Here is a 10,289-nt window from a genome sequence, read left to right as displayed (position 1 = left end):
CCTCAAGGAGCATCTCGTCATCTTGGCGCAATGACTCTTGCTCAAGCTCGTCATAAGCGAGCACTCGAGGTGACCCGTATATGAGTTCCATGGGGAGAACTGCTTCTGTCCCGTATACCAGGGCAAAAGGTGTCTGGCCGTAGCTCGATTTGGCATCGTCCTGATCGACCAAAGAACCGCCGACAGTTCATCAATCCAACGCCTTCCGCTCTTGTGCAGCTTGTCAAAAGTCTTTGTCCTCAGGCCTCGCAACACTTCAGCATTTGCCCTCTCCGCTTGGTCGTTGCTCCGTGGGTGTGCCACGGAAGCAAAACAGACCTTGCTGCTGAGGTCTTGAATGTACTGCATGAAGGTGTGGCTTGTGAACTGTGTGCCGTTGTCGGTGATGACTCTGTTTGGCACACCAAAACGGTAGACCAGTCCTTTGAAAAACCTGACAGCTGACTGAGCAGTCACCTTTCTCACTGCTTCCACCTCTGGCCACTTTGTGAACTTGTCGATTGCAACGTACAAGTACTCAAAGCCCCCGACGGCGCGGGGGAAGGGGCCCAGTATATCGAGCCCCCAGACCGAGAATGGCCAGGATAGAGGGATTGTTTGAAGGGCTTGAGCTGGTTGATGAAGCTTCTTTGAATGGAACTGGCACGCTTCACACTTGGTGACTAGCGCCGTCGCATCCTGGAGGGCGGTGGGCCAGAAGAAACCTTGCCGGAACGCCTTCCCGGCAAGGGCCCTTGACCCTATGTGGGAGCCACATATGCCTCCATGTATCTCTGCCAACAGCTCCAGTCCTTCCTCCCAGGGAATGCACTTGAGTTTCACACCATTCGGCCTTCTCCGGTACAGGATGTCATCGACGAACTGGTACAGGGCGGACCAACCGGCTACTTTCTCCGCTTCTTCCTGCTCTTCAGGAAGCTCCCCTGTCTGGAGGAATTGGACGGTATGCTGCGCCCATGCCGGAGCCTGAGGCTCGACGGCTAGGACTAAAGGCATCTTTTCTGCCATGGGAGCGACTGTCTCTACAGCCAGGGCCTGACGCCCCGTTGGAGTCAATTGCTCTTGGGCAGGCTCAGCGTCCGCGGCAGTATCCTTGCTGGCGGCCCCAGGGGGCTCGGTAGGAAAGTACTTGTTGGGACCTGATTTTCTCTGCTTGCTCTGCCCTGCTGATGGATCGACGGATGGTTGAGTTAACCGGAGCAAAAAGGTACCTGGTTCCATAGGTAGCTTGAATGCGGCACGCTTTGACAGGTAATTGGTGACGTTGTTCTCCGCTTGGGAGACGTGCTCCGCCTGGATACCGTCAAAGTGTTCCTCTAGTTTCCTCACTTCATCTACGTATGCCTCCATCAGTGGGCTCTGATAATCTTTGTTGACTTGCCTGACAACGAGCTGCGAGTCACCCCTGACGATGAGCTTCTTGACCCCGAGGTCTGCCGCGATCCGGACACCGGCAAGCAATCCCTCGTACTCGGCCGTGTTGTTGGTGGACATCTCCCTGGGGAAGTGCATCTGGATCACGTATTTGAGGTGCTCTCCGGTGGGTGCGACGAGCGGCACACTGGCACCGGCGCCTTGAAGCGAGAAGGCTCCATCAAAGTACATGACCCAGTTGCAGTCTGCCTCCTTGCCGGGGAGAGTAGTCTCCTGGATTTCTTCATCAGGCGTTAAGGTCAATTCCGTGATGAACTCTGCCAGGACTCTGCTCTGAATTGTCGAGGTACTCTCAAACTTTAAGCCGAAGCTTGACAGCTCCAAGGACTACTCCACAATCCTTACGATTGCGTCTGGGTTGTGCAGTATCCGTTGCAATGGGAGGCGGGTGACGACAGTGATCTCGTGGGCCTAGAAGTAGTGACGCAGCTTCCTCGAGGCCATAAGGAGGCCGAAGAGCAATTTTTGCACACCGGAATACCTTGACCTAGCCCCCTGCAAGAGGGAGCTGACAAAGTAAACCGGTTGTTGCATCACCTTCTTCTTGGGCACCACTTCACTCGACCGCGCGGGCGTCGCCTTGGCGGCACCAGACTCTGCCGGGGGCCGCGCCTCGTCAGCACCGGGCCCTACCGGGGAAATCTTCGGCTCGCCCTCCGCTGGTCCTGCCGCCATTGCTGCCTCCTCGTCGACCTCCCTTTGTGCCACTAGCGCGGCGCTGACCACTTGATTCGTTGCCGCCAGATACAGCAGCAACGACTCTTGTGGTTTAGGCGCAACCAGTATTGGCGTGGAGGAAAGGTATTTCTTCACGTCCTGCAGCGTGGCCTCGGCTTCTGGGGTCCACTCCATTGGGCCCACCTTTTTCAAGATCTTGAAAAAGGGAAGGGCCCGCTCGGCGGACTTGGAGATGAACCGGCTCATGGCGGCAACGCAGCCAGTGAGCCGACGCACATCCTTGATCCGCTTGGGCGCCTCGATCTGCTCAATGGCCTTGATCTTGTCTGGGTTTGCCTCGATCCCATGCTGTGACACGAAGAACCTGAGAAGCTTGCTGGACGGGACGCCGAAGACGCACTTCTCAGGGTTCAACTTGAGATTGATCTTGCGCAGGTTGGCAAACGTCTCTTCTAGATCTTGCACAAGAGTTGGCCCGTCCTTGGTTTTGACCACTATGTCATCTATGTAGGCTTCCATATTTCTATGGAGCTGAGGTTAAAAACCAATTTGGACCGCTCTTGCAAACGTTGAGCCAGCACTCTTCAACCCGAAAGGCATCCGTAAAAAGAAATACTTACCACATGGGGTGATGAATGTTGTCTTCTCTTCATCTTCTCTTGTCATGAAGATTTGGTGGTAGCCTGAGTAGGCATCGAGGAATGATAACAGATCACACCCGGCCGTGGAGTCAACAATCTGGTCGATGCGTGGCAATGGGAAGGGGTCCTTAGGTCAAGCCTTATTGATATCTGTGTAATCAATACACAGCCTCCACTTCCCATTTGCCTTGCGCACCACCACCGGATTGGCCAACCACGTCAGATGGAGCACCCCCCCCTCACCAAACCTGCCGCTTCTAGCTTCCTGATCTCCTCCTGATGAACTCCTGCCTCTCCAGAGCCTACTTTCTGATCTTCTGCTCGATGGGCCGCGCGTGGGGGCAGACAGCTAGGTGGTGCTCAATCACCTCCCTGGGAACACCGGGGATGTCAGACGCTTGCCATGCAAACACGTTGATATTTGCTCGCAGGAAGGTGACGAGCTCGCCTTCCTATTTGCTATCGAGGGCGGAGCCTATAGTGAAGGCCCCTCCCTTTCCATCCTCCGCGACGGGCACCTTCTTGGTCTGCGGCGGCTCGGCTCTTGATTTCTTGCTCTTGCCGGCAGAGCTCTCTGGCACGTCCTCAATGGTAGCACAACTCTCCGAGGAGGTGTGCTTGCCGGAGTGGGTGCGAGAGGTCTTGCCGGGCTCCTTCTTTCCTCCCGGGCCTTCGGCGGCAGGGGCAGGTGCCTTGACGGCAGCTGCTGCAACTGATTCCCGGTAGAGTTGGTTGGCGCAGATCAGCGCGTCCTTCTTGTCGGAGGGGACGGAGATGATGGTCAACGGCCTGGGCATCTTCAGCATGTTGTAGGCGTAGTGTGACGCCGCCATGAACTTGGCCAATGCCGGGCGGCCGAGGATCTCCTTGTAGGGCAAGGGGATCTCGGCTACGTCGAAGACGATCCTCTCTGTTCTGTAGTTCAATTCTCCTCCAAAGGTCACGGGCAGCGTGACCTTTCCCTTCGGCTGGCTCCTCCCTGGATTGACCCCTTGGAATGTGCCCGTTTCCTCGAGGTCTCCATCAGGGATTTGCAACCTTTTGATCACGACAGGCGAGATCACGTTCAGGCCGCCCCCCCCCCCCCCCGTCAACCAACATCTTGTTCACCCTGAGGTTGCGTATTGTTGGCGAAACCAACAACGGCAAACACCCGACCATGGTAGTGCGATCAGGGTGGTCCTCGGCGTCAAAGATGAGGGGCATGCTGGACCACTTTAGGGGCTTCTGGGCGTCGAACGACGGCTCTGCTGCTGTAATCTCACGCGCCCACTGCTTGAGCTGGCGGTGAGAAGTATGCAGCGAGGCGCCGCCATCGACGCACATGGCCTCCGTAGCCTTCTGGAACCCTTACTCACCGGACTCGTCGTCCTCGTCGTGATCGTCTTCTTCTTGTTTCTTGTCGCGGCCCCGGGCGGGCCTCTCTTGCTGATTGTCCTTGGCGGGGCGGCCTCCTTGGCCGCCACGCTTCTTGCCGGACCCCTCAGCACCATCTTGGTCCTTCTCCTTGTCCCGCCTTTCATACTCAGCCTTTTGCTTTTCAGCAAGCAGCTCGACTTGTCGGCAGTTCTGGAGATCGTGGCCCTTGCTGTGGTGGATCTTGCAATACTGCTTGCCGGAGCTTCCTGGCTTGTCGGTGGCCGCCAAGGCCCGGCAGGCGACGCACCCGGCAATCTCCTTGCCGGGGGTGTCTGCCTTGACCTTCTTGCCAGCACCGGTGTCGTCAGATCCCTCAACGGCAAGCACAGCCTTGCCGTTGCGTTTCTTGTTGTGACGCCGGCCCTTTGTCGTCGGGGCGGCGGCGTCCTCATCGGTAGAGTCGGTTTTCGCGCCGGCGTCTTCGCCGGGGTACTCCCTTCCCTCTTCAGCTCAGGCGCACCTGTCGGCCAGAACATAGAGCTCGGCCACATCCTTAACCTTGGTCATCGCCAGCTCTTCGTGCATCTTGCGATTGCGCATGTTTTGATGGAACGCGCTAATCACAGTGGCGGGATGAACGTCGGGGATGTTGAACTGCACCCGGCTGAATCTCTGGATGTACTTGCGCAGGGTCTCCCCTTCCTTCTGGGAATGATATGCAGATCACTGGCCTGGCCATGAGCTTGGTGGCCTCCTGTGAAGGCGCCAACAAACTCATGGCACAGATCTGACCAGGAAGAGATGGAGTCCGCCGGCAAGTGCATCAACCAAGACATTACATTGGGCTTGAGTGCCAGCGGGAAGTAGTTGGCAAGCACCTTGTCGTCGCGAGCCCCAGCGGCCTGCATCGCGATGGTGTAGATGCTGAGGAACTCGGACGGATGTGTCTTGCCGGTGTACTTCTCGCCGACGTCGGGCTTGAACATGCGGTGGGACGGCCACTGGAACTGCCTCAGCTCACGGGTAAAAAGCCGGGCAGCCCACCTCGTAAGGCAGGCCGCTGGGCTCCCCCGGTGCCGGGTGGTCTGTAGCATGTCCCGCCCGCTTCTCCGGCTGGCGGCGCGTTTCGCGCCGGCGCTCGACGGTGGTTCGAGCGTCTTCGTGAGCTCGCTCCCGAAGAACCTGGCACTGGTCGCGGAGGGTCCGTGGATCGGACGACGCTATGGAGATGTCATCACCAGCGTCGTCGCGACGGGCTGACCCCCGCAGCGGCTGGCGAGGAGGAGGAGAGTGCACCGTGGCCGCAGGTCCCCCGGTCCTCCCAGCGCCAGCATGTGGTGGTTCGGTGGAGCGCCGAGCCGAGGGCCCCGCCGGTCGTGGATCGTCTTTGTTCGCGACGGCGACGAGGCTCCGGATAGTGGCCCTCCACTCATCGAGCTTCTCCGCAGCAGGAGGGAAGTCGAGGAACAGCTGTGCGCACGCCAAGGCTTTCACTGACGTGGGTGGCGGTGACAGCTGGGTGGATTGCGGCGCGCTTCGACTTCTAACCATGTTAGAAGGAGCTCCGTCACGACCCAGCGGCTGCGTGCCATTTTCACCAGCGCTTCGGCGAGCGTGTTGAACTCCTTCGTCTTGCTGATGACGCACAGGGCTCTTCCCACAGCGGTGCCCAGGGTCACCAACGTGGTGACGCTGCTCGGCACGCACACCATGGGAAGAACGCGTGGTGGCCGCCAGTGTATGCGTCCTGGAGGTCGCCGCGCCGCCCGGAGTCGGCGCAACAACACCCCCGGAGGGCCCCGCGCAGCCTGCGGGGGGCCCAGCTCCGTCCTTGGGTCCGGCGGCATGCAACTGGTCGTCTGGCGCACGAACGACGCCGCTCGTCAGGCTCTGACTGGCTGGGTGGTGCTGGTGCTCGCGGGCTGTGGCCCGGGTCCTGTCCGCGACCGGTCCGCTGCTTGTCCGCACCGGCACGGGCCGCTCGGCTCCCAACGAGCCGATCGCTGTTGCCGTCTTCTTCTTAGGGGCCATGGCGATGAAGAAAAGCTCACTCAACTGCTAAAACCAATTCTCACAAACGCGCCCCCTACCTGGCGCGCCAAAGATGTCAGTGGGAAACGACACCTATGGGATCACAAGAATCCCTATTATGGTTGCGGGGCGCGGGGTTGAGAGAATAGCAGGTCTAACAGAGAAGCACGCGGTTCATTTATCCAGGTTCGGGCCGCGAGGATGCGTAAAACCCTACTCCTGCTTTGGTGGTTGTATTCTGTGTTCTTGAGCTAGCTATGGAGTGTAACGAGCATCAAAAAGCCGAATCCTTCTCCTGGTCACCTCGGTCCTCCTTTTATAGGTGAAAGGGGCTGCCACAGTGGCACACAAGAGGTGGAAAGGTCCAAAGTGGCATGAGGTTATCCCTCGTATTACAGGACAAGGTGCATTTAATGCATCTCTTAGGCATCCTCTTACTTTATCGGGGACGGGGACGAGGCCCGTCCCGTCCGTCGCCGCTCCTCCAGGCTTCGACACGCGCCCTGGCCAGCGGTGCATGCGGTGCCATGTAGGCAGGCAGGCAGTTGAGGTGGTGCGATGGTGGAGCCTCCACGAAGGGCTGCATGTAGCCACACAGGTGCCTGCCCAGCTAGTTGGGTCGGCAGCTACATGCGAACGGCGGCAGAGACTTGGCTAGTGTGGGCCCGATGGTGGCCCTGCTGGCGCGCTTGGAGATGGCCTTGTCGGGTGGCCCGGCAAGGGTCTTGCCGTGGCGCGCAGGCGTCCCCTGCAAGGATCTTGTCGGGGGGCTTGTGGGTTCCTTCGGCGAGGATGGTTGCCTTCCCATCCTCACTTGATCTTGACTATTCTTTGTCTTCACAAAGATCTGCATGCCACCACAGAGGTGCCTCCCGAGCCCTGTCCCAACACATGTGTTGAGTGTTGGTGGGCTCGAGGGAGGCTCGCTTGGCTGGCGTGGGCGAGCTGCCCCGACAAGGGTCTTGTCGGGGCTGCTGGGGCCGCCCCGGCAAGGATCCCTGCCGGGGAAACCCGCTTCGCCCATCTGATCTTTGTGGTCTTGGTCCTTGTCGTTGCTTTGCTTCATCTTGAGCTTCGGTCTTACCTTGGCTCACCTCCCTCGCTCTGCTTGGTGCAGTCGCGGGCGTGGCTCTGACTGCCCGTGCACAAGTAAAGGGGTACAAAAATGTGCCCTTAGTTTTGTACACCGACAGGGGGGCAACCAATTCGGATTGGGCTGGGGAGGGGGCCCTCCTAAGCTCCCTTCTCCTCTCTCCCACTAAGGCCCAATAAGGCACATATACTTTTTGGGGGGTTCCGGTAACCTTCCGGTACTCCGGTATATTCTCGAACTCACCCGGAACCATTTCGATGTCCAAACATAGGCTTCCAATATATCGATCTTTATGTCTCGACCATTTCAAGACTCCTCGTCATGCCTTCGGTACATCAAAACACATAAACACATAATACCGATCGTCACCAAACATTAAGCGTGCGGACCCTACGGGTTCGAGAACTATGTAGACATGACCGAGACTCATCTCCGGTCAATAACCAATGGCGGAACCTGGATGCTCATATTGGTTCCTACATATTCTATGAAGATCTTTATCGGTCAAACCTCATAACAACATACGTTGTTCCCTTTGTCATCGGTATGTTACTTGCCCGAGATTCGATCGTCGGTATCATCATACCTAGTTCAATCTCGTTACCGGAAAGTCTCTTTACTCGTTACATAATGCTACATCCCGTAACTAACTCATTAGTTACATTGCTTGCAAGGCTTATAGTGATGTGCATTATCGAGAGGGCCCAGAGATACCTCTCCAATACACGGAGTGACAAATCCTAGTCTTGATCTATGCCAACTCAACAAACACCATAGATGGACACCTGTAGAGCACCTTTATAGTCATCCAGTTACGTTGTGACGTTTGATAGCACACTAAGTGTTCCTCCGGTATTTGGGAGTTGCATAATCTCATAGTCGTAGGAACATGTATAAGTTATGGAGAAAGCAATAGCAGTAAACTAAACGATCATCATGCTAAGCTAACAAATGGGTCAAGTCAATCACATCATTCTATAATGATGTGATCCCGTTTATCAAATGACAACTCTTTGTCCATGGCTAGGAAACTTAACCATCTTTGATCAACGAGCTAGTCAAGTAGAGGCATACTGGTGACACTCTGTTTGTCTATGTATTCACACATGTACTAAATTTCCGGTTAATACAATTCTAGAATGAATAATAAACATTTATCATTATATAACGAAATAAAAATAACAACTTTATTATTGCCGCTAGGGTATATTTTCTTCACTCCCCTCCGTCGTCGCCCCCGCCATCTGCGCGGTCGTCCCTGCTGCCTACTTCGCCCGGGTCTGCAGCGACTCACACGACGCCGGGGCCTACGTCACCTGGCCCGTTGTCGCCCGGTCCGCCGTCACCCGGTCCTTCTTCGCCGGAGTCCTCTGGACCGGCCTCGCTTGCTCCGGACGTCCCGTCGGCCCTGGTGTTCGCTGCTCCGCGGCGTCCACACACACGCAGCCGCAGTGGCATCATTCATCCCAAGGAGTGCACCGATGGCACGGTCACATATCTTGCTGCTTGCCTGGCTCATGCTGTGGACGATCCAACTGCCGAACCACGTAGTTATCAAGCCGCTATGAGTATTCCACACTAGAGGGCTTCTATGGAACAAGAGTATCAAGCTCTTATGCAGAATAAGACCTGGACACTTATTCCCCCTCCGTCTCGCGTTAACATCATTGATTCGAAGTGGGTTTTCAAGGTGAAGAAACATGCAGATGGTTCCATTGAGCACTACAAAGCACGTCTCGTGGCTAAGGGATTTAAACAACGTCAGGGACTGGACTACGAGGATACATTCAACCCAGTTGTCAAGCCTACCACTATTTGACTGCTTCTGTCTCAGGTAGTTTCTCGCGGATGGTCTCTACATCAGCTTGACGTGCAGAACGCTTTTCTTCACGGATTGCTTGAAGAAGAGGTTTACATGAGGCAGCCACCTGGATTTGTCGATCACACTCAGCCTTATCACCTCTGTCATCTGACGAAGGTTATATATGGACTGAAGCAGGCGCCTCGTGCCTGGCATGCTCGCCTGGCTTCAGCTCTACGCACTCATGGATTCATTCCTTCGACGGCTGATACTTCACTGTTCTTGTTTCAGCGACTGAGTGTGACCATGTACATCCTTGAGTACGTGGATGATATTGTCCTGGTTAGCTCCTCTCCGATGGCTGCCGATGCTCTTGTGACTGCACTTGGTCGTGATTTTGCAGTTAAGGATTTGTGACAACTTCATTTCTTCCTGGGTATTGAAGTCGCTCATCAATCTCGTGGCAGTTTGGCTCTCACCCAGAAGAAGTACTCTCTTGATCTCTTGCGCCGTGCTGGTATGCTCAAGTGCAAGACATCGCCTACGCCCATGTCTTCCACTGACAAACTTTCAGCTGCTGATGGTGCTCTTCTATATCCTGAGGATGCTACTGAGTACAGGAGTATTGTTGGTGGCTTGTAGTATCTGACGATCACGCGTCCTGATCTCTCCTTTGTGGTTAACAGGGTGTGCCAGTATCTTCATGCACTAGTCTGCTGTGAAGTGCATACTGCGCTATGTGCGTCTCACTGTCTCCTTTGGTCTTCATCTGCGCCCCAGTTCCTCCGGAGTTCTTTCTGCATTCTCAGATGCTGATTGGGCTGGGTGTCCATATGACAGGAGATCTAAGGGGGGACATGTTGTGTTCTTGGGTCCTAATCTGATCGCCTAGAGTGCACGCAAGCAAGCCACTGTTTCCCGCAGCAGCACAGAAGCTGAGTACAAGTCGGCTGCCAATGCGACTGCCGAACTTATATGGATGGAGTCCCTACTTCGAGAGCTAGGAGTTGCTCAGCCACATCCTTCAGTCCTTTGGTGTGACAATATCGGTGCTACGTTTCTGTCATCAAATCCGGTGTTTCATGCACGAACTAAACACATTGAGATTGACTATCATTTTGTGAGGGAACGTGTTGCACAGAAGCTACTACAAGTCAGCTTTATCTCTTCAAAAGATCAACTTGCAGACATCTTCACCAAGCCTCTACCTTCTCCCATGTTTGAGGTCTGTAGGCGCAATTTCAACCTCCTA

At 55.7% G+C, this 10,289-nt stretch overlaps 1 pseudogene; it reads right to left on the bottom strand.

Annotated features, from left to right (window-relative positions):
* Nucleotides 1–3,205: 3,205 nt before the first annotated feature.
* On the bottom strand, nt 3,206–4,079 carry LOC147968045 (uncharacterized; annotated as a pseudogene).
* Nucleotides 4,080–10,289: the final 6,210 nt, after the last annotated feature.

Source organism: Triticum urartu, chromosome 5A, assembly GCF_056163025.1.
Source record: "Triticum urartu cultivar PI428250 chromosome 5A, HENAU_Tu73, whole genome shotgun sequence".
In the NCBI taxonomy this organism is placed as follows: domain Eukaryota; kingdom Viridiplantae; phylum Streptophyta; class Magnoliopsida; order Poales; family Poaceae; genus Triticum; species Triticum urartu.
Note: the sequence above shows the minus strand (reverse complement) of the source record. Positions and strands in the feature narration are given on the sequence as shown.